Below are 24284 nucleotides of genomic sequence, written 5' to 3' on the forward strand. Positions count from 1 at the left end.
TCACGTGTACAGGCGATTCTCAATGCCCCTGCATGCATCTACTCTGATGCCGCTAATGTATCTACTTTGCGCACTTTACTTGGACTTGTTTGTGGTACAGTAAGTTTATTCCTGATCCACTCAACATGTTCCAACTGGTACTTCACCCTTTCAGCTCCTCTATGGCAAGCAAATGTGCACAAGTCTGTCTATTTTGTCATCTGCTCCTGTGGACCCACCATCTCACATGACTGTTCACCGAAGGGTTGTGCAGCTGCAACACAAAAAGCTGGACGCACTCCTTGTTTCCAGGACGGGGATAAAGTGAGGGTACGGAATCCCTTGCATGTTCTTAAGGGACACAAGAAAGTTTACTGTTCTGGTCACAATTGCCAAAAGACTGAGGGTGGGTAAATAGTTCTTAGTGATGGAAAGACATGGAATTCTTCTCATCTCACTGCATTTCCATGCACACCAGCAACTCTGTCAGAGAACACTGCACACTACATACATGCCAGATCAAAATTTGATGTTTGAAATTATAGTTGGTTGAAGGACTATGTTACTTACAGGGGTGGACAATGAAACTGAAACATTGGACAATATGGTGTTGAAGGTTTCCTGCCTATGAGTTGCCAATCTTAACTGATTTTACATTCCATCAGTAGTGGCAGAGTATAAAGGTTGAATTAGCAGAGCAATAGCACAGCTGTACGTGAAATATTGCAATCCACACAACATAATGGGATTCATATCAGAGTTCAAAAGAGGATAAATTGTTGGTGGACATCTCACTGGCTCATCTGTGACCAGGAAAGCAAGTTTTTGTGGTGTATCAAGAGCTATGGTATCCAGGGTTATGTCGGCATATCTCAATGTAGGATGAACCACATCCAACAGGAGTAACTGTCGAAGCAAGCTGTCTGAAAGGGATTTCCAGGTACTAACCTGGAGTGTATCCAAAAGAACATAAAACCACAGTTGCCCAACTCACTGCAGAATTAAATGTGCACCTTGACACTCCTGTTTCCACCAAAGTCAATATTCATGGTCGGGCTGCTATAGCCAAACCTTTGGTCACTCGTGCCAGTGCAAAATGTCAGTTTCATTGGTGCCAACAGTGCAAATCTTGGGCTGTGGATAATGTGAAACATGTATTGTTCTCTGATGACTCCAGGCTTCTGGTGCTATTTCTTCAAACGACACTCAGTAAGACAACTCACAAAACTGTTGTACATACTCCTTGATCGATAGGTTCTCCTGACAAAGACACAATATCGGATCGAACGGGTCCATGATGATTTGGATTTCACTCGGCTACTGGATCTGTAAAAGGTGAAGTCTTCTGTTACATACTCTTCCGAGACTTGGGTTGAAGATCCAAATGCAGCTTTATTGACTGAAATCTATAATTGTAATCCATAAAACAGGTATAAAGTCAAAACCACAGCGCAAACCATCCAAATAAAAACAAAAGTCCGAGGCACATGTAAATCCAGGGAGACAGGCAGAAGATCAAGACCATGATAGAGAAACAAGAAGTAGCACTTAGGATAAAAATGTGTAACACCAACAAGACTTCACACTGAGTGAATGAACACACAGGGTATAAATAGGCAAACATAAACGAGATAATGACAACAAGGTGGCAGAATTCAAGACATGATGAGTTCAGGCAAAAACTTATGGGAAATGTAGTTCATGAAGCAGATAAAAGAAACAAGAGGAGCAGGGCTCCTAACCGGTTCAAGAAAATAAAAACCAGAAACGAACAAAATTTTAACAGGAAAATAAAAATTAAAACGAAATCAAGTTTAAACATTCTGAACAGAAATGCTTATTTGAAATTACCATTAACTGGTTAATAAAGTTATTTTATAGTTATGTTTAAGATTTTAATTTAGAAGTCAACCAATCATGAATTGAAATAGTATGGCCTATGCAAATATGACGTTGACTCATCCAACGTGAGTGAAATGAGTTGTCAAGCCATCCTATGTAAGTCGCAATGCAGTGTGCTGGCATTAGCTGTTGGATCGCAAGAGTTTATCCAAGGATGTTATCATGGCAGGTTATATCCAGCGTGGTATTTTAACCCTTTGATGCACAACATGTGTCTAAAAAGACCCGACTGAGTTTTCATTTTCTATATCTTTGCAAGAAATTTATTTAATCATTCAGTATTCCAGGTATTCCTCAATTAACTTGTTTTAGATCATTACAAATCAATATTTAAATTTTTCCTTTCTTACTTTTCGAAAAAAAATTGTTTTTGTGTCACTACCCCTCTAATGCGCAACATGGGTCTAAAAAGACCCGTATTCATGTTTCTTTGCTGAATATTTGAAATAAATTTATTTTATCATTTATTAATCCAGGTATTCATTAAATATCTTGTTTTTGATTTTCAAAAATCATTATGTTTATTTTTCCTTTCTTACTTTATAAACAAACACGTTTTTTGTATTTCTACATCCATTTTACACACATGGGTCAAAAATGACCCGTATAGGAACCTTTGATATGTATAAATATATTTACTGCAGAAAACTATTCACCTGCCACACATTTCACAATTCAACACGGCTGCTTTTGTATTTTTCATGCATGTAAGTTTTATTTAAAACATTTTTTTTTGTTACAGAAAAATATAGATATAGCCTCGTAGGCTAAGGTTACCTTGACCTTGAAAACCATAACTAGTGTGAAAGAGAAACATGTCCAATACCATTAGCTAGCTTGCGTCGACATTCTATTTTATCTAATGTTAGCTAGGTCAATAAAATTAAATTTGCAATAGAAAGTTATATATACAAGTGTATATATTGTCGCTGTTGGGCAGAAACCTTGTACCGTTATTCATTTTTATTTGTGGTCATAAATCAATGCTATCGGTCACATAAGCCGGTGTGTGGTGGCGTTCTGGTGCACTATGGCTGCTGTCGCATCATCCAGGTGGATACTGCACATTGGTGGTGGTTGAGGAGATCCTCCTACAGTTGCACTACACTACAGTTCAATTTCAGTGTTATCGGTTAGGCATATATGCGTGTTATGTGTGACAAAGTGGCCAATAAACATATTTCAAGTGTTACAGTAAATGTGTGGATCTAAACAACTGTGACATTGGTTATTTTGACAAAAAGTTTTCTTTATTCTTTTGTTTTATCACGCTTGCATAGATGAGTCATTTTAGACCCATGTGTGTAAACTTGATGTTTTAACACAAAACTTATAAAAAAATATTAAAATATGAATTTGTGATCATAAAAAAAAAAATTATATTCATAAATCATGAAATTAATAGATCATGAAATAGTAAATGCTCAAATAAAGTGATTTCAAAAGGTGAAAAAAAAAAAAAAGCCAAGCCATGCATGAAATAACATAGGAAATGAATACGGGTCTTTTTAGACCCATGTTGTGCATTAGAAGGGGTATCCATAGTGTGCGCATCAAAGGGTTAAAACCAGTGAAAATTGCAGGTTAGTGTAGAACAGGGGTGCCCAATCCTGCTCCTGCCGATCGACTGTCCTGCACAGTTCATCTCCAACCCTAATCAAACACACCTGAGGCAACCAATTAAGGTCTTCAGGATCACTAGAAAATTAAAGGCAGGTGTGTTTGATTAGGGTTGGAGATGAACTGTGCAGGACAGTCGATCGGCAGGGGCAGGATTGGGCACCCCAGGTGTAGAACCAATACTATTCAAGAAATAAAAACAGTTTTTTTTTTTTCAAATTATTAAACACCTTGTTGTTAAAGTTAGTATTGTTGCTATTTGTTTGGTCAGACACTTTTGCGTGGGTCGTTATATTATTAACATTTTCCCAAAATGAAGCTCAAATGTTTTTTCACCAGCGAATATCGCAGAGGCAGTAAGTGCATTGCATTAAATTGTTATTAACTTACAGTTATAAAAGACAAAGTGTAACGCATGACTAGATGGCAACTACCCGACACTCTTCTCCGCTCCTCAAATACATAAAAAGATAATATTACAGAAGAAACTCGTGAACATAAATGTTAAAATACTGATTTTGCTCTGCTCAAAATGAAAATTCTGACATCATATACATGAGTTGTTTCAAACCTGTATGAATTTATTTCTTATGCTGAACACAAAAGAAGATATTTTGAAGAATGTCGGTAACCAAACAGTTAATGGGCCCCATTGATTTCCATAGTATTTTTTTATATATATACTATTGAAGTCAATGGAGGTCATCAACTGTTTGGTTACCCATATACTTCACAATATCTTCTTTTGTGTTCAGCTGAATAAAGAAATTCATACATGTTTTGAACAACTCGAGGATGAGTAAGTGATAACAGAATATACATTTTTGGTGAGGGGATATTAGAGTAATCAAATGTCTAAATTAACAATGAAACTAAAATTAGTAATAATCTCAGTGTAAACTTTATAGTGACTTAAAATTGGAGTCAGATTAAGTACAGAGCTAAAGTAAAATTGAAACTAAATTCTCATTAATCAATTGAACTCTACAGAAGCGCAAGTAAAATATCTACATTGCTACATCTACACCGTTGGATTCCGTCGTTGGGCCAATGGGTGGTCCTTACATAATAACATCAATATTTTTCTTCAGTCATTTTGCACTTGTGCACTGATCATCTTCTGTTAACAAGGAAACTGATTAAAATAGCAAGCTTCGTTAAACAGCTGTCTGCAGTGGGTTGTCTATGAGTGTATGTCTGCGTGTGAGTTTGTATAATAATGCCCTTGCCAGTCAATAGCACTTAATAAATATCAGTAATTATGAGAAACACTGGGTTTAATCCCAGTTGGCTTGTTGTAGCCTTGCTGCTCATTGCGCTCATGTAGTGTGTGTTAATGTTCAAAATTAAAACGATTGGATCGCATGACAAAAAAGCCAACAGAATGATGTTTTCATCTGTTGTGTTGCATGACCTTGTATACAGTCTTCTGACCTTGTATACAGCCTCTACCTCTCTCATTAATAAATGTCATTTCTCACAATGTCTCGGAGGGTTTTCTGCTCGATTGTTTCTTGAATGTTGATGGGCATCAGAACTTCCCACGGGGAATAGTGTGCAGGGAACTGCTTGTCTTGAGTATGAGTGCCTACATAGCCCTATTATACAGTATATGGATGTGCTCACGTGTTTCATGTGTGTATTTGTGTGTGTGCATGTATATACCACCATGCTCATGTGCATGGGACCACACATGTACAGCTGTGAAAATAACGTCTATTTTTGGTGCCAGTGGCCCCTCAGGATATTGAGTGCTTCAGAATGGCACTCCTTTGAAGCAGCTTTTCCTTAGCCAAAGGACACTTTCTCTCCAGGCAAAATATGGTTCAAATTACATCTAGTGATAGCCAGATCAATAAAGAATGTTGTAAAACACATGGCTCTATGTACTTCTTGTATGTCTTATGACACTATAGCATCATACTTCATTTGATATCTCTAATAACAAATAAAGAAATAAAGAAATAAAAATCAGTGGTTTCTCAGTACTGATCACATTCACATTGGTCTCATTGGACTGTGGGAGCTTGGTGTGGATAAGCTTGCTGTGTTTGTACATAACTATAAGTATTGTTAATCAATTAAACAGACAGAATTACACTATATGCTTACTGATTCAGCAAATTCATTTTAATTAATTGCATACAGTAATTATTGCCACAAAAAAAGCCCCCAAATGATGATAATTTTAGGCATTACATTTCTGAGCCAGAAAAATTAATATATTGTTTGTTATTCATATGATTGAACATAAGCTTATCAAGGTTGTTGTGTCCCATGTGTTATTTTGTTCCGATGGTATAGGAAAATCCTTTATTTAATTTTAAGTACATGTCAGGGGGCATTATTAATAAATAAATATATAAATTGCTTTAAAAAAAATGAACATGATAATTTTATTTGGTTGGTAAATTAGTAGTCTTAAGAAAAATGTCTTTATACAGCTTAACTGTTGAACCGGATATTTGATAGATATTTAGGAGGTACATTGATATTAGTTAAAACATATTTATTTCCAAATAACTCTACAGACTACATGCCCTTATCCTTTATACACTGTCATTACATTTACCTTCATCCATTAATCCATTCTCTCACTGCTTCGCATTGGCTGGTGACCTGTGGCATCAGATGTTCTGTTATTGATTGGGCTATGTTTGGCTCACTGTGATCACTTTAGGTTTTGAGAACCCTGTGCCCTTTTTAAATGACACAAGATAACTTTGATGTTTGCTAATATTCTCTTCTATAATGGCAAAGATAGAAAGTCCGATGTCAGGTCAGTTCTTGAAAGGGCAGAGTGGCTAGGTGTTTGAAAAGCTTAGATTACCACAATAAAAACATGTTTGACCTTCTGAAATTCTGAAACTGCTAGCATAGGTAAGTTAATGCTTAACCCGTTGAGAAAGAAAACATACTTTCAAATAATATAATAATAATGAAAAGACCACTTTGTTTCTTAACACACTTAAGTGCACTTTTAAGTACATTTTAAATCATTTTGCTTTAACAATCGTTTGTCATGCTTTAACCCTTAAAGGGGAGCTATGCATTTTTTCTTTTAGCTTAATTTACCTTAACTGAACAGCTTCGGAGTCATTGGAATGGTTATATGACTTTTTTCGGGTTGAATGGTAGCCGTCTCGCTTCCCCCTAGCGCCTGTGAGCGGAAAAACCACCCTTGCAACTTTAGGCTGGCGGGCCGCCGGCCTCAGCATCAGGAAGTATCACGTGATATCAGGTCTCGAGATGTGACGAATTGCTTTACGGCACTGCACACATACATTAATATGCAAGCCTTCTGTGTATCATACATACCTCAGTGGACATGGCTCCGTGCGTTCACCGGCTTCTTTGAAAACAAATGCACATGACCAGAGGGAGAAGGGGGGGGGAGAGAGTCGCCAACGAGTTTTTACGACAGTGCTGTCAAATATCTATTCCGAAGCTGTAGGAGAAGCTCTATAGAGAAACCCATGAGCAAAAAGCATTATTACATATTTGGGTCTTTAGCAACCCGAATCTATATCAACACAAATGGATCTCTACCTATCATGAGTTAATATAAAACTCTCCTGATAATAGAGTAACAATTACAGAAGAATAAAATAAAGCATACTTTGTTACCTTTTGTAGCTTGGAAGGGTCATTTTGAGCTGATGTTTATACCATCTTCGTCAGAGCTCATTTGCCAGTACATTCAGCATCTGGCTCATATTCGCAATCTCAAACATATCATTTTCAACATCTTCAAAATCAATATTTGATCGCTGACCGCTTCTTCACCAGATCCATCAAGTGACAGTGACACTACTATTGCATAGTAAATTGTAGAGCCATTTCAAGTTTTGCTAATTATGTTTTGCTATTCTTTTGTTTTCTGCCTGCGGTTACTTTGAGTGAAACATCACTTCATTATTGTGTAAAAATATATTCAGACAGTTAGAGTTAGACACCTCGGGTCGTTAGCGACCCAAAATATTTTTTTTTTTACAAAAAATGAATGGAAAAACAGACATTCTTTTATAAGTTTTTTTTTTCTCATTATATTGTTTATAATGAATTGATTGGGGAATACTAAGAAGGTTGATGCCTAATTTTAAAAAATGAATGAGAAGGAGGGTAGTGAATGACGTCCCAGGTCACCAGAGGTATGCGTTTAAGGGTTAAACACTTAAACAAGTCCTAATATATCATTTATGTGCACTTTTGGTTCCAATATGTACCTTTGAGGTACTAAAATGCATTCTTTAGGTACAAAGTTTTACCTCTTGAAAGGGTACTGCCCCAGTGACAGCTTTTACCTTTGGAGGCTGTACGCAAGTAAAACCTTCCTGGAGAAACCTGTTAGCACTCACAGATGTTGTGTAGTTAGCATTAATCAGCAGATGCTTACTAAGCCGTTCTAACCAGCCAAACCTTGATCCCTGGACTTTACCTGTCACAATGCCTAAAATAGACCACATTTATGGAGTCATCATTAAACTGTTTGTATTTTATAATGATTGCTGAATTTAGCGGTTTAAAAACAGCACAACAAAGCCGAGGTAAAAAATTCCATAAAAACAAAACAAAAAGAAAACAACACACATCACTCAACCCACTCGGTGGGAACTAAAATGATCTGAATTACGGTTGTCTTGTATACTAAAGGACAGAGAGGTCATGCCAAACATCTATTTCCTGAAACCCAAATTAAACCCTCACACACTCACACAACAGCTCACATGAACACAAGCTCCAAAATTAAACCTTTTCCACTTCCTACTGTGTTCAAATGACTGAAATTCTCCCTGCCTAGTCTCCCCCACTCTATCTTGTCTATCTTTATTTTTCACTTTTTTGGTACTTTTTCTCTAGCAAAAACACATACACAATCGTTGCTGTGGCCTTGGTCCAGCATCGCTACCTCTCAGCAAATTACCTCTGATTACTGAAAGAGCCAGTGCACAATCAATACACTCAGCCAAGGGGAAAATCTCTCTGTCTTTCTTTTCTTTCATTTGTCTCTATGGTCACCCTTTTTCCCTCGTATTCTCATGTACATTTCAATATTTCGTAAGCAGGACCAGATTAACTCTGCAGACCACATTTTCAATATTGGTTGTGGAAAAAAATATGTAAAATTCTGTAAAATAATTTCAACATATTTATAGCGGAGCAATAACCAATATAGACATTGATGGGGCATTGCCCCCCAATGTTCAGATTAGTGGTCGATCTTCCTTCATTCATTCCTTCTTCCGTCCTTCCTTCCTTCCTTCCTTCCTTCCTTCCTTCCTTCCTTCCTTCCTTCCTTCCTTCCTTCCTTCCTTCCTTTCTTTCTTTATTATTATTTATTTTATCATAGCATGTTACTGGTCTTATTGGTAATTGCTTATTCATGTATTTTTTTACCTTGTAATTTTTATTCAGAATGTCCTAACCTGCTCTTCCAGTGATATGACTTGTGTCTGCTGACGTATGTCTGTATAGCCATTAAGCCAGTTGCCACTTATATATATATATACATTCATACTTAAGCCCATGTTGATTGCAAGTAAATAAAAATGTATGATAGTTTACATTTATTTTAAATGCAATTAGAATAACTACTAGCTTAACACCCCTCCTTGAACTGCCACCTTACCGTGGTGGAGGGGTTTGAGTACCCGAATGACCCTAGGAGCTATGTTGTCTGGGGCTATATGCCCCTGGTAGGGTCTCCCAAGGCAAACAGGTCCTAGGTGATGGGTCAGACTAAGAGCGGTTCAAAAACCCTTTATGATGCCAATAAATTCGAGGACCGTGACGTCGCCCGGCATGGCGCAGCCGGGGCCCCACCCTGGAGACAGACCCGGGGTTGGGGCTTGTATGCGAGCGCCTGGTTGCCGGGCCTCCCCCCATGGGGTCCGGCCGGGCTCAGCCCAAAGGAGCGACGTGGGGCCACCCTCCCGTGGGCTCACCACCTGCAGGAGGGACTGTAAGGGGCCGGTGCTTAGTGGATCAGGCGGCAGTCGAAGGCGGGGGCCTCGACAATCCGATCCCTGTACACGGAAACTAGCTCTAGGGACGTGGAACATCACATCTCTGGCGGGGAAGGAGCCTTGGAGAGACTCCACACTCCTTGAGAGAGGATGGACTCTTTACCACTCTGGAGTTGCCCATGGTGAGAGGCGGCGGGCTGGTGTGGGTTTGCTTATAGCCCCCCAGCTCAGCCGCCATGTGTTGGAGTTCACCCCAGTGAACGAGAGGGTCGCTTCCCTGTGCCTTCGGGTCGGGGATAGGTCTCTCACTGTCGTGTGTGCCTATGGGCCAAACGGCAGTGTAGAGTACCCGGCCTTCTTGGGGTCTCTGTGAGGGGTGCTGGAAAGTGCTCCGACTGGGTACTCCGCCGTTCTACTGGGGGACTTCTACGCTCACGTGGGCAGCAACAGTGACACCTGGAGGGGCGTGATTGGGAGGAACGGCCCCCCTGATCTGAACCCGAGTGGTGTTCTGTTATTGGACTTCTGTGCTAGTTACAGCTTGTCCATAACGAACACCATGTTCAAGCATAAGGGTGTCCATCAGTGCACATGGCACCAGGATGCCCTAGGCCGGAGGTCGATGATCGACTTTGTGGTCGTTTCATCTGACTTCCGGCCATATGTCTTGGACACTTGGGTGGAGAGAGGGGCGGAGCTGTCAACTGATCACCACCTGGTGGTGAGTTGGATCCGATGGCGGGGGAGGAAGCTGGACAGACTCAGCAGACCCAAACGTATTGTGAGGGTCTGTTGGGAACGTTTGTCCGAATCCCCTGTCAGAGAGATCTTCATCTTCTACCTCTGGCAGAGCTTCGACCGGATCCCGAGGGAGTCTGGAGATATTGAGTCCGAGTGGACCATGTTCTCCACCTCCATTGTCGATGCGGCCACTCGGAGCTGTGGCCGTAAGGTCTCCGGTGCCTGTCGAGGCGGCAATCCCCAAACCCGATGGTGGACACCGGAAGTAAGGGATTCCGTAAAGCTGAAGACGGAGTCCTATCGGGCCTGGCTGGCTTGTGGGACTCCTGAGGCAGCTGACGAGTACCGGCAGGCCAAGCGGACTGCAGCCCTGGTGGTTGTGGAGGCAAAAAATCGGGCTTGGGAGGAGTTCGGTGAGGCCATGGAGAAGGACTACCGAATGGCCTCGAAGAGATTCTGGCAAACTGTCCGGTGCCTCAGGAGAGGGAAGCAGTGCCCTACCAACGCTGTTTACAGTGGAGGTGGGCAGCTGTTGACCTCGACTGGGGATGTCATCAGACGGTGGAAGGAATATTTCGAGGATCTCCTCAATCCCACCGACACGTCTTCCATTGAGGAAGCAGAGGCTGAGGGCTCGGAGGTGGACTCGTCCATCACCCAAGCTGAAGTCACCGAGGTAGTCAAGAAACTCCTTGGTGGCAAGGCACTGGGGGTGGATGAGATCCGCCCCGAGTACCTCAAGTCTCTGGATGTTGTGGGGCTGTCTTGGCTGACACGCCTCTGCAACATCGTGTGGCGGCGGAGGGTGTGCTCCAACTATAGGGAGATCACACTTCTCAGCCTCCCCGGGAAAGTCTATGCCAGGGTACTGGAGAGGAGAATACGGCCGATAGTGGAACCTTGGATTCAGGAGGAACAGTGTGGTTTTCGTCCCAGTCGTGGAACACTGGACCAGCTCTCTATACCCTCTCCAGGGTGCTGGAGGGTTCGTGGGAGTTTGCCCAACCAATCCACATGTGATTTGTGGATTTGGAGAAGGCATTCGACTGTGTCCCTCGCAGCATCCTGTGGAGGGTGCTCTGGGAGAATGGGGTCCGGGGCCCTTTACTCAGGGCTATCTGGTCCCTGTACGACCGGAGCAGGAGCTTGGTTCGCATTGCCGGCAGTAAGTCAGACTTGTTCCCGGTGCATGTTGGACTCCGGCAGGGCTGCCCTTTGTCGCCAGTTCTGTTCATAATTTTTATGGACAGAATTTCTAGGCGCAGCCAGGGGCCGGAGGGTGTCAGGTTTGGGGACCACACGATTTCATCTCTGCTCTTTGCGGATGATGTTGTCGTGCTGACCCCATCAGACCAGGACCTTCAGCATCCACTGGGATGGTTTGCAGCCGAGTGTGAAGCGGCTGGGATGAGAATCAGCACCTCCAAATCCGAGGCCATGGTTCAAAGTCGGAAAAGGGTGGCTTGCCCACTTCAGGTTGGTGGAGAGTTCCTGCCTCAAGTGGAGGAGAACAGAAAAACATCAAGTTTGCATGCAGTATGTAAGTGCTGCACTCCTGTAGTCTATATACAGTATGTGGTTTATTTACGCATTTACACACATGCACACTCTTCAAAAACAGTGATGATTGTTAACATGCAAAAAATATATAGATTTAAATTTACATATTTAATTGTAATGAAAGATGCATGTTAGCTTGCTATTGAGCAGGTCGAGAGCTGTAGATCCAACCACACTAATTTGAGATTCTGTTTGCAAATTTTTGTTGGAACTATGGTTTATGGAAATGGTCAATCATTGAACTGTTAGTAACAACATAACTTACCAGAGTTGGCTAACGAATGCCTTTGGAAAAATCCACCCCTGATTGAACAGCTTTCCAAGAGTGTGTTCATGGATGTCCAGACCGGAGTATGTGAGCATATTCAACCATATATTGCTCTCACAAACAACTCATTTTAATTAAAATTCAGGATTTTAGATGCCCAGGTAATTATATACATACATATTTTACATTTCACTCAACTGAACTTATTTATCATTTTTCAAATTGCAGTGCATTTTCTCAAAAGTTCCTCACAGAAGGTGTGAGGTGATGGGGAATGCACAGAGGGAAGTCTCCAGCCATTCATTTTGATTTGGGGAATTGAGATGGGAACATGGTTTTGAATTGCTGATAGTCAGAGAGAGCGGAGAGCTCAGCAAATGCAAAATAAACTGCTATCGAAATTGAATGCCTCAGTAGTTATTTTATTAAAAGTTTTGATTAATTTTATACAAGCAGACAATGCTGTTTAAGCATGCAGTACACAAGCAGGAGAGCTGACAGAAATTAAAAATACATTAAGAAAGAAAGATGACAAAATGCCCAGTGTTTACAGCAATAGACTGATTGTGTGTCTTCATTGTTTGTGTATAGTTGTGGACTCTGACAAGACGAGAGAACCTTAAGAGCTGGACATCATTTGAAACTGTTATCATGGCAACCATATGAAACCCTTCAATCAATATGGAAGGACACCTGGAGTGCAGTGATAAGCGAAGTCTAATTATCTGCAAATATTTCAAAAATGACTTTTAGAAGTAATTTTGTGAAATGAAACATTACATAATAAAGAATTAGCTCTCAAAATATCTTGCTGTGAATAAACAGACAAGTACAAACAGCCAAGCAGTGTGTGCATGTTGTTTTCACAGAGCATTCATCTTCATTTGCACACTACCACTAACCACTAGAGGACTAACCACTACCCAAAAGAAACACCCTGAAACCTATTTTTATGGCAACACACCAAGGCAAGAGCAGAAGTCAGAAATGCCTGATGGAAAGATGGAAGGTTTGAGGAACCTAAATGGTGCAATAAATTATGCCAAAAAGATATACCACCCTTGCAACAGTGTTGCTCCAGATATATTTTAAAACACATCTCTTTCTTTGTCTTGGCCTCCGTCCACACTGAGACGACATATTTGTCCTGCTAAAATTGTCCTAAAAAAGTCATACAGGTTTGACTTTGTTAACAACATGAGGACGAGTATGATTTTTATTTATTTATTTTTTTGAACAGCCAGTATAATCAATTATAATATAACTGTAACTGTATTACTATTAATACATGTCTTGGTACTCCAAATCTATTTGTGATGTCACCATGTCTCACCTGTACATCTCTGTAGCTTTTACATTTCTGAGCAATTTGGGAATTTTGTATTGCGGTATAGGTGATCAAGGATAACGTTTCGGTTACGTATGTAACCCTTGTTCCCTGAAGAAGGGAATGGAGACATAGTCGACGTGTCGACTGATTGGGATCACGCTTAGGGAGCCTGTCATCTTCGAGTATTGATAAAACGAGCCAACGCACACATTGGCGTGTGAGCTTTGCATCCAAGCTCCGCCCCGCAGCGCGGGTATAAATACAGAAGTGGATGCACGCACCACTTGTTTTTCGCTGAGGAGCCGAGCGGAGCCCTGAGTCAGCGGTGATCCAGCAATAGTGGCGACTATTCAGGGAACGAGGGTTACATATGTAACCGAGACATTCCCTTTCAGTCGCTCACGTTTGACGTAGTCGACGTGTCGACTGATCGGGATCCCTATTAAAACGCCACAAGTGCTGCCACCTTCCAGTGCCTAGACAAAAGCCTCCAGATCCCCCTGCATTATTGAGGCGGAGATAGGACAGGGCTTAGGCCAGGGAAGTCACTGCTGTTCCACAAGACCCACACCCACACAGACTTGTTAACACTGGGAAGCGTGCCCTTTTGTTGGAAAGGAATATGCTGCGGATGCCACATCCTACCCGTAGGGAGGTAACATGTGGAGGATACACATATGGACTGGGCATTAGCGGGCAGTACAACAAATGGAATGTCACTAATAACTAATGTCATTAGGTGACTAATGTCACCTATGTCACTATAGGCTCCAGCCTATAACAGGGGAAGGAGGAAAGCCGTACCATGGAAGAAATACACATAAGGTGTACACAAAGGTTCCACCAGTGCATACGAGTGTTAGGCCTGGCCTCAGACGCTCCACCATGTCCGATGCCGAAGGGTGTGGAGGAACTCAACAGGGTTTGGCAAAAGACGAACTCTACTGGAGCAAAAATGGCGCACTTATCCAGCCCATAGGAGGGGAATGGCGCAGCAAGCCGACACTTCAAACCAAGCTTACAGTGAAACTGGCTTCATGTGAAGGGAGCCCACGAAAAGCAACTGGCTCGACACATAGGCTACTTTTATAGCTAATGTGCTGGTGTCGCCCAGCCCGCAGCTCTAAAAACATCTGTCAGCGAGGCACCCTGTGTCAGCGCCCAGGAGGGAGCTACACTCTCTCTTTGGTGAGGCTCACTACCCAGGTGTGCACGGTGCACCTTGGGTAAACACACCAAGATGATGGCAACCACTATCCAGTGGGCCAACCTCTGCTTGGAAACAGCCTTCCCTTCTGCTGGTCTCCGTAACAGACAAGAGCTGGTCTGAGGTCCTGAGGCTTTGCATTCTGTCCTGTTATAACCGACAGGAGCAGAAGGGACAGAGAAAAGCCAGGGCTGGGTCTGCCTCCTCCGGGGCAGCGCTTGCAGGCTCACCACCTGGTCCCGTTTTAAGGGAGAGGTAGGAACCTTGGGCACATATCCAGGCCGGGGTCTCAGGATATCGTGAGAGTTGGCCGGCCCAAATTCCAGGCATCAACATCGAACGTGAGCGACTGAAAGGGAACTGTAATATTTTTTTTTGTTTTGTTAATTTATTTAGAAATCCTTTTGACATATTAGCACCTATTACCCTTGTACTGTAAATGTATAACTTACTGTAATCAAGTCAGATATAATTAACCTAGACATACACAAAGAGCAAAGTTACATTCATAACACCCTTGCTGTAAAATTCTGTTATTTTGGAAGATTTTAGATGATTATCACTGCTTTTCCCTACATTTCAACTCACTTTGGAGAAAAATACATTGTAAATAGCATCAGCAAAACCAAATGTTCCCACAAGGATAGTAATAGCAGTAAATTTTGACCTTGTGGGGGAAAGCTTATAAATCAAACAGAATTATCATTTTTTTACATCTAAAATAGCAGAAATGTTTCTCTGATGGTTAGGTTTAGGGGTAGGGTTAGTGTAGGGGGATAGAATATACAATTTGTACAGTATAAAAATCATTACATCTATGGAATGTCCGAATAAAACATAGAAACCCAAGAAATAAGTTGTGCATGCTTTAACTCCACAGTTGTGTATGGCTACGTTCACACTGCAGGCTGAAACGACCCAATTCCGATTTTTTTGCCCCTATGCGACCTGTATCTGATCTTTTCATGACAGTCTGAACGACACAGATCCGATCTTTTCAAATGCGACCCAGGCCACTTGGGTATGTGGTCCCAAATCCGATACGTATCCGATCTTTTGAAATGCGACTTCAGTCTGAACGGCCAGGTCGCATGTATCCGACCCGCACGTCATTGATACGCACAAACGTCATAATTCTGCGTTGAAGTAGTCGTCGGTTTGAAAACGGACTGCATATTCGTCGAGCTGAGGTAAATCTGCCGAACGGGTCGACCTCGACGGCCACCATCATTATATATCCAATGACTAACGTTATGTTAACTTGTTTGTGCTGATATTAGATTGGTCAGCGGCTGCTGTCTGGCTCTTGTGTAACGGTCGCTGCGCGCGCTCGTGTGTTGTGTGTGTGAGTGAATCACAGCTAGCTGAAGTTTAGCTACTTCCGCAAACAACAAGTGACGTCGTTGACCGTTGAGTACTCTTCTGCGCATGCGGGTCACTTCTGGGTCATTTCACGTTCACACAGGAGATCACAAAAGGTCGCATTTAATTGGAAATGTGAACAGCCTTGCAAAAAAATCGAATTTAAAAAAAAAATCGGAATTGAGCATTAAGCCCTGCAGTGTGAACGCAGCCTATGTTGTATGTATCTGTTGATATGTATGTGTGTGTGTGTGTGTGTTTCTGTATTGTCAAACTACCAGGTTTGTCCAGTGGAAACTCATTAGCAAAGCGCAGTCTGTTGTTCCACTGATTAGCTGTATGTGCATGTGTTTTCATGCTTGTATGTCTCATTATGTAGCTCAGATATTGTCCCCTTTTGTGATTAACTGAATTGAGAAGGGAAACGTGAGAGTCTGCAAAGTCAGCAAAAAATAGCCTCTGTTTTCAGAGACAGAGAGGAAAGAGCAAACAGATGAATTCAATAAACAACTGCCCCATATTTAACATGAAAACAACAGCATAAACATAGGAAATAATAGCTTGGATTCTTTTTCTTTTTAAACCCAGTGATGTTTTGTGGTGTACGTTGATTTTTTTTTTTTTTTTTTTTACTTTAAATAAAAAGAGAGATAACTATATGATACAAAATTAACTTCAATTTTACACCCTCATGTAAGCTAACTGTCAAACTCCTCAATGGCTAACTCTAGCCTTTTATTTCCATCCTGTCAGGTTCCATTCTCTTACTTCTAAATATTCTAATAAATATTCAAATTCCTGAGCTAATCTTTTATAGAAATACTTCCTTACAACACAATCACGTTAATTTTTTATTGTTTCAAATGGTCTTGTATTTATACAAGAATGAGCCGCATCATTCATATAGCGAATTCCCCTGAGAATATCAATTGAAAATTCATTTCAGAGACAAAAAAGCTACAATCGTCTTAGCACAACATATTAAAAAGTTATACCTAGCCCACAAGCACAACTGATGATTTAATGGAAAAACAGCAGGAGGCACATGAGAAGTGTGAATGGAAAGCTGACAGAAAGGAAGGAGGCAAAGCTGAAGAGTCAGAGCATATATTTACACAGGATTTTGAGAAAGTCTGGCATTAACCTGAACAACTGCAAGGCCTTTTCTGGGCAGTGATATGTAATAGGTCTAGCTCAATGCCTAGAAGAGTGTTGACTGGGCAAAATGTGAAGACTAAAAAAAAAAAAAAATTCAAAAAGGGTTTACCAGTGCAAATTTGTTTACAAGTGATGGTGCATTGTCTTTTGTTATTGTCATGTAATTTACACAAAAAAAGTATCACCCTTTAGCTCTGTCTCTCAGACTCCTTGCCTTTCTCATTTGTTCAACACCAGCCAATACATGATGTTCTGTTAAGTGACTATTAGTAATTAAATGCTAGAGCAGGGCTGAAATAACAGCGAGCCTGAGGCATAACAGCATTACAACTATTAAAATAACATCTGTAGGGTAATTCTGATGGTTATACAAGCTTTCATTTCCCTCCCTCTGACTAGAGCTCTATAGCTCAGAAATGAAGCGTGCCAGTGTTTGTATAACAGGAAGTGGCCATTTTTGTTGATTTTCACATAGCCTATAGTGCACACTATAAGGGTTTTACCACATTTTTGCTGTCTAAACCCCTATAAGGATTGGAATAGTTTTACATGGAGAAGTGGGGTAAAATAATTATTACCATAGATTTTCAGTGATTTTAGTCCCGTCCAAATGTGCCATCTCAGAAATTACGGCGACTTTTACCTTCTGGAAAAAAGGTCTGGAAAAATTACCTCAGGTATTGCTAATCCCCGTCAGATTGCGAATGTGTTGTATTATCCTAATGCTTCTCCTTTTGTGTTTTTTGACCTATACCCGAGCTACTTTTCAGACAAACCCTCCCCCCGCCAAATCCCAAAAAGACTGCACATTTTAATATCAGAGTCAGGTAAGAGTAAGATGCTTGTCTAGTTTTCACTGCTCACTTATGTGGGTTTATTATAAACAGCCACTTCTATAAATTCATGAACTTTACTTAAATAGGGTTAATAAATTAAAAGGATATCAATAAATAATATATACGTCATACGTGATGCACGCAAGCACAGCACATGACCTTCTGTAACGCCCACGTCTAGAAAACACACACTCCCACCTCTGTAATAAACACGGAGATGTTAGTCCCGTCCGAATCGGTATGAAATCAGACGTTGAGTGATAAAAATTGTAACTCAAACGTCATTTGGAAAACTAGTCTCATTCGAAATAGGGCTTAAGACAAATTTCATGAATCTTATTTTATTTTTATTTATTTTATTGTAGGGAAAAATCCTCTGTCTTCAATCTTAGAGGTATTTTAGTGTGACATGCTCACTGCTGCCCAATTAATTGTCTTTCCTAAGAATCTTAACCTCCAAAGAAGTATGAAATTTTATATCGCATTAACCATATATGAGCACAAAAAATGTGTGTTAAAAGAGAGAGAGAGATCGGATCGAACTGACTAAAATGAATAAATAACCAAAAATGCTGTGTCATGGATGCTAGGCCAGTAGTTATCGATGTTACTTTGTAAAGAAACACTATGTGCCTAGACTGACCATTTGATACTGTACTGTATGTATGCGCCGTTTCACACGATGCACTTTAAAACATGTTTTCAAAAGCCTTTTCAGACCCCCAAAACGCTGTTGTATGCATGCATGCAACAATACAACAGACTGTAAATACTGCAATACAACAGACTGTAAATGAACAGCCAAAATGCATAAAAAGTTTGTTTGTTGTTGAAAACAGTGTTATGCCCCCTTAGCTTACTGTATGTGCTGTAAAAAATTAGTAAATATAATGTTGTAAATGTAAATGTAAATATAATGCTATAGTAGATATAATTAAAAATAAATTATTTATAAATTAATATTAACTGTTCATTCATTAAAATAAAATGAATAATTATTTATATTAAATTACATATAGGCCTATATAAAATTAAACAAAAAAAATTAATTATTTAAATTGTATAATGATGTGCATATAAATTGCATAATGTTATGAAATTAATATACGGTACACTTAAAATTCAGCCTATGCCAGTGAAATATTGTTTTTAATTAGACATGTTTCCATCCACTTTTGTGCTGATCTGTTATCGACAAAGCGACAAAACAGTGTATGTAATAATGTCATCCTTAAGTTTTAATGTAGAACAAAATAAATAGCCTTGAGTGTGTGCCATAATATTGTGTATATTGCAAATTCAGTATCTTCTGCAATTGTTTCTTTTGAAAATGTAGCTGCCAGCCTGTTTCTACATAAGGATACTTCTCTGTCAGACAGCAGATGGATCTTTCTGAATCATCAGTTTCACAAACACACACACATACACACACACACTAATGTAAGATTAGTTGTCTTCATTATTGTGTCAGTCATTCATAAAACCATATGCTCGGTAAGATAAATCTTAAGTGAGTCAAATAAGTCATATTGTTATGAGGCATATTGATATTGTCATATGATATTGCGTGTGGTTATGAGGCATATGGTTAACCTTTCCTCAAAGGCAAGCGTGGCAGCTATCAGCATAGTGATAAACACCAGTTTCAGTGCAGTGAACACATCTACCTGCATCAAGTACCATGACACCTTTTCAGGACCAGTGCCAGGTGCTTCACATCTCATCTGAAGCTCTCTCATCAGCTGGGATTGATCTGCAATCAAGCACCTAAAGGGCACTTCTGTCTCACTCTCTGCTCTGACCTCCAGCTGGGAAAAAAAGACCTCAACACTTCCCTAAAATGACATGACTAGTCCTTATCTGGCCAGTTTGTCACTACTAAAGGGGCCGTTTGCACAGCGTTTTAAATGAGAACTTAAAAAACATTTTTATGCATTTTGGCCGTTCGTTTACCTACACGACAACAACGTTTTAGCGGCCTGAAAACCCAAGCTTTTAAAACCGGGTTTCAAAGTGCGTGTTTTTGAAAACGATATCGTTATCGTCTCCATGTGAACAACAAAAATGTAAATTTGTGAAAACGGTGACGTTGTGTGCGTATTACATGTTCCTAGGTGCGTAATGTTTCTTTTACAAAGTGTCGTTTTCACAGATCCTTGTGAACGGGGATCGTTTTGTCAATGTTATCATCTGTAAAAGGAAAAACGTTTCAGTTTTTAGTACATCTTTGTAGTGCGAACATACCCTAAATTCTCATTTGGCCACAAAATCCCAATGCAAATGTTTTAAATATGTTATTATAATTATTCTGCAAACCACATATCCCATTTTGTCCATTGCAGACAAAGACCCTGAGAAGGTGTTGGAACCAATGACACCTTGATGTTATCTTTGTGAACAATTGAAAGTATGTGAAAGTGTTTTCCCTCTTTTACTTGAGTTGGAGTGTTTAGATGAAAGAAAGATCAAAGTCTTTGTGTAAAATAATATGAAAGAGGAAACATGAATGCAAAGGTGTAACAGAGCAGAAAGATAATTAGAAGTACAGTATAAGCTACCCCACATTTTTATTCTAAAGTCAGCTGTACAGCACTTTTGTAAGACATCCTTTATCTTCTGCCTGCTCTGTTAGTTCTTCTCTGGTCTACCTAATTTATTGGGCTTTGGACTTGAATGTCTAGTGTGATGTCTGATTTAGTTTTAGTTAGACACTTTTCTCTCTAATGCTTATTCTGACCAAAAAAAAAAAAAAAAAAGAACAAAGGGAGAAAACACTAAAGAGCTAAGCACTCACTAAAGTACAAGTTTGGTTGTTTTGTGAAACAAATTCACAGAGGAATCACATTCCAGTCTTACTAATTAAATTGGTGAAGAATGTAAAAAAGGTTTTATTGATTTGTGGACAATTTATACTCAATGTTTTGTCATACTATAGCAGCAAAGGTTCGTATTAACAATTCCCACAAAAGTCTAAGAAGTCAAAAAGTAATACGCAGGTCTTCAGCCTGTCAGTTACAGGTTTCATCAAGGGAACGCAGGGTCTATGCTATTTTCACTCAGATTAGCCTGCAACCCACAGGTGCCCCATTGCCATGGGAACAGCTTAGGCATCAAGAGGAGGTTACCCACAATTGGCTCACCCGCCCTAAACCAGCCAACAGTGTTTCTATAGAACAATACCTGATTAAAAGTGAAGATCTTAAAGATGGAATGATGTTGTTTTGTTTTTTTTTCCAGATGTGTAAAGGTTATTCAAAGGTCATCCACATGTCAGTGAGCTGATGGCAACATCAACATCAAAAGGCATCGTATTTGACATGATTAATTGAAGTAGGTGCACTCATTCACAAAGCGCTTCAGCTCCAATCATTGTGATTGTCATCAGATCAAGAGGTGGGATGGAGAAAGGAGAACAATCTCATCAGCCTGTTCGCCTTCATTTGGTCATCCTGTGCAATTTATGACAGGGAAGGTCAAAAGAGATTTCATCCTGCCTTGTCAAACACACATGTTCTATTTTTGGACTAGGCCTATATCTTAAAAAAAAAAAAAAAAAAAAAAAAAAACTCATGTCAGTCACAAACTTAGTTGTTACAGGAATTGTATAAAAACAATATGTAAAACCCACGTTTAAAGAAAAAGTACAGTAATGCATGTGCAAAAAAAAATGTTTGTTTAAGTATGTAATTTCTGCAGCACTAGTGTCACCAAACAAACTAAAAAAAAAAAAAAAAGGAAATACTATTTTTAAAACAGATTTCTCAAATACTCCCATCATCTGTCAGGTTGGGAAATAACATAATCAACTCAAGCAATTGGTTAAAGTAACAACATGTAACTTTTCAACCTTCATTTCAACCTTCAAGGAAGGTTTTCAACCTTCCGCAAATGTTTGAGTTAAAATGTTTAGTCTACTAAACATGTATAAATTATGAAAGGGGGAAGATTAATAATATTATCATTGCCCATATGAAAAAAAACCTGCATGCTTCATATACAGTAACTGTAAATCATTTTACGACAGCGGTAATGGACAATTCCGCTTCCAACCTGTAGGGCGACCGCAGAGGAAAAGTTCCATGTTGTTGCTTTAAACTGACTATGTGTGCTCAAAAAAACAACAGAAATATTTTTATAGTGCCTACACTTTACAACTTTAAGGGAATTCAATCTACAAATGATTGGAATAATAATTGAAAAAATAGTTGACACGTGTATGTTCTGTTTTTTGTTTGTTTGTTTTTTTAGTTCCTGTCTCCTTTCTTCTCATTTTCCCTGCTACTGGTTTGTTTCTATGGTTGTTAATTAGTTTCCCATACCTGTTCTGTTTCTACCTTAATTACCCAGTGCCATGTTCAGTTTAGTTTTGTTCATGGACTTTGAGTGTTTTCATCTGTCACGTTTCTTTGTTTAGTTTCCCGCCACTCATCTGTCTCCTTGGTTACAGTCATTATTAGTTCATGTGCGTCAGCTGTGTTTAGTAATTATCCTCGTTATGTTCACTACTTAAGTTGTTCCTTCTCCTGCACTCCTTGTCTGGTTACTGTAATACACACCCTGTGTTAATGTGAGTTTCCCTGCCTGTTTCTTGAGCGTTACTATTAAAGTGTTGTTTGGATTTCATCTACTGAGTCTTCAGCCTGTTCCTGAGTACACAGTGTTACACCCAGTTTGTATATAACCTATGCCCTGAGTTCTCCTTAGTTTTTTTACCTGCATCGTCAGTGTTTTATGTGGTTGTTTTCTCCAACATTCTCCTGTTTGCCTTATGGATTACAATAAAGATGTTTTGTTTCCAACTCTGCACATCGTGCACGTTGTACAGCCAACGTGTGACAATAGTTCACCCAAAAATGAAAATTCTGTCATCAATTATTTATCCTCATGTCGTTCCAAACCTATAAAAATTGATATTTGAAACACAAATGAAAATATTTTTAGTGAATCAGAGTTTTTTTTCCTCCACTGAAAGTCAGAAGTTTGACTCATCAAATATGGTCAGCGGCAGCTCAGCCATGCTTGCATGACGTGCTAAAACAAACCTCATTAGTTCTTGTCCATCAAGCAAGCATGTTTGAGTTTCCATTTACCATATTTGATGTGCTCTGTGTATGTGTGTTGATCAATGTTTATAAAAGCCTAAATTAAATCTGTTTATCACAAAAACAATTGTGTCTCTTCTGAAGACTGGGATTAAACCGCTCAATTTATATGGATTACTTTTAGTTTGGTAGAATGTACTTTCAATGGAGGGACAGAAATCTACTTTATGTGTGTTTTGAGTCACGTCTTATGGGTTTGGAATGATGTAAGGATGAGTAAAAGATAAAATTTGGGTTAACTAACACTTTAACGCTGAAAAATATAGCGCTCTACTATGTACTACTGTACACCCAAAATGCTTTACAATCAGGGGGTCTCTCCTCAACCACCGCGATGGAAGCCACGGTACAACGCCTCACCACACACTAGCTATAGATAGAGAGGAGAGAGAGCAATTGAGTGGATGGGGATTATTTGTAAGCCATGACTGATAAGGGCCAATGAGGGAATTTGTCCAGGACACCAGGGTTACACCCCAACGTTTTTATGAGAAGTACCATGGGATTTTTAATGACCACATACTGTAGAGAGTAAGGACCGTCTCGTCCGAAAGACAGTATGGATAATTCAGATGCAAATACTGTCTTTTCAGATTTTATAACAGGTTTACTTTCAACTACAAGTGAGGAAAGAGAGAGCAAGATATATTCTCCCATGAGTCCATGTAGATTCAACCTGGTCTGATTAAAAGGATGATAAAAATAGCTCATCGCTCAGGCCTGCTGCTATAAGTTCAATCACTTATGTCATTAGCTTCTCTCTGCAATTTATTTTCATGCCAACAGATAATTGTCAAGAATTTAACTTAATTATTAAACCTAAAATCATAAAAAAGTGGAAGCAAATGAATGTGAGCTGGCGGGGGCCGAGTTGATGCAGACTAAAATGATTGGAGAAGTCCAGCCTACATCACCAGAGACAAGTCTGCCACTTTCCCCCGAAGGTCCAGTAATGACATTGTTAAAAAAAAAAAAAAAAAAAAAAAAAAAACATGTGCAACATGTATTTAAAAAATAGATTAATTTTTTATAAAGAATTTAATTATTTAATTAATGTAAAAAAAAGAAAGTAAATATGTGTGAGTTAATTTTTGTATCAAATGACAGCACTAACGTTTATACATGTTTTTATTACCGGCAAAGTGTGTAATCCAGCATTCTATAGAATGCCTATAGCTAATGTATAGAATTAGGTAATGTATTTTTGCCAAAAACCATCAGGCATTCTATACATTGCCTAGGCATTCTATACA

This window comes from Scardinius erythrophthalmus (assembly GCF_964197995.2).
Source record: "Scardinius erythrophthalmus genome assembly, chromosome: 2".
NCBI classification, from domain to species: Eukaryota; Metazoa; Chordata; class Actinopteri; order Cypriniformes; family Leuciscidae; genus Scardinius; species Scardinius erythrophthalmus.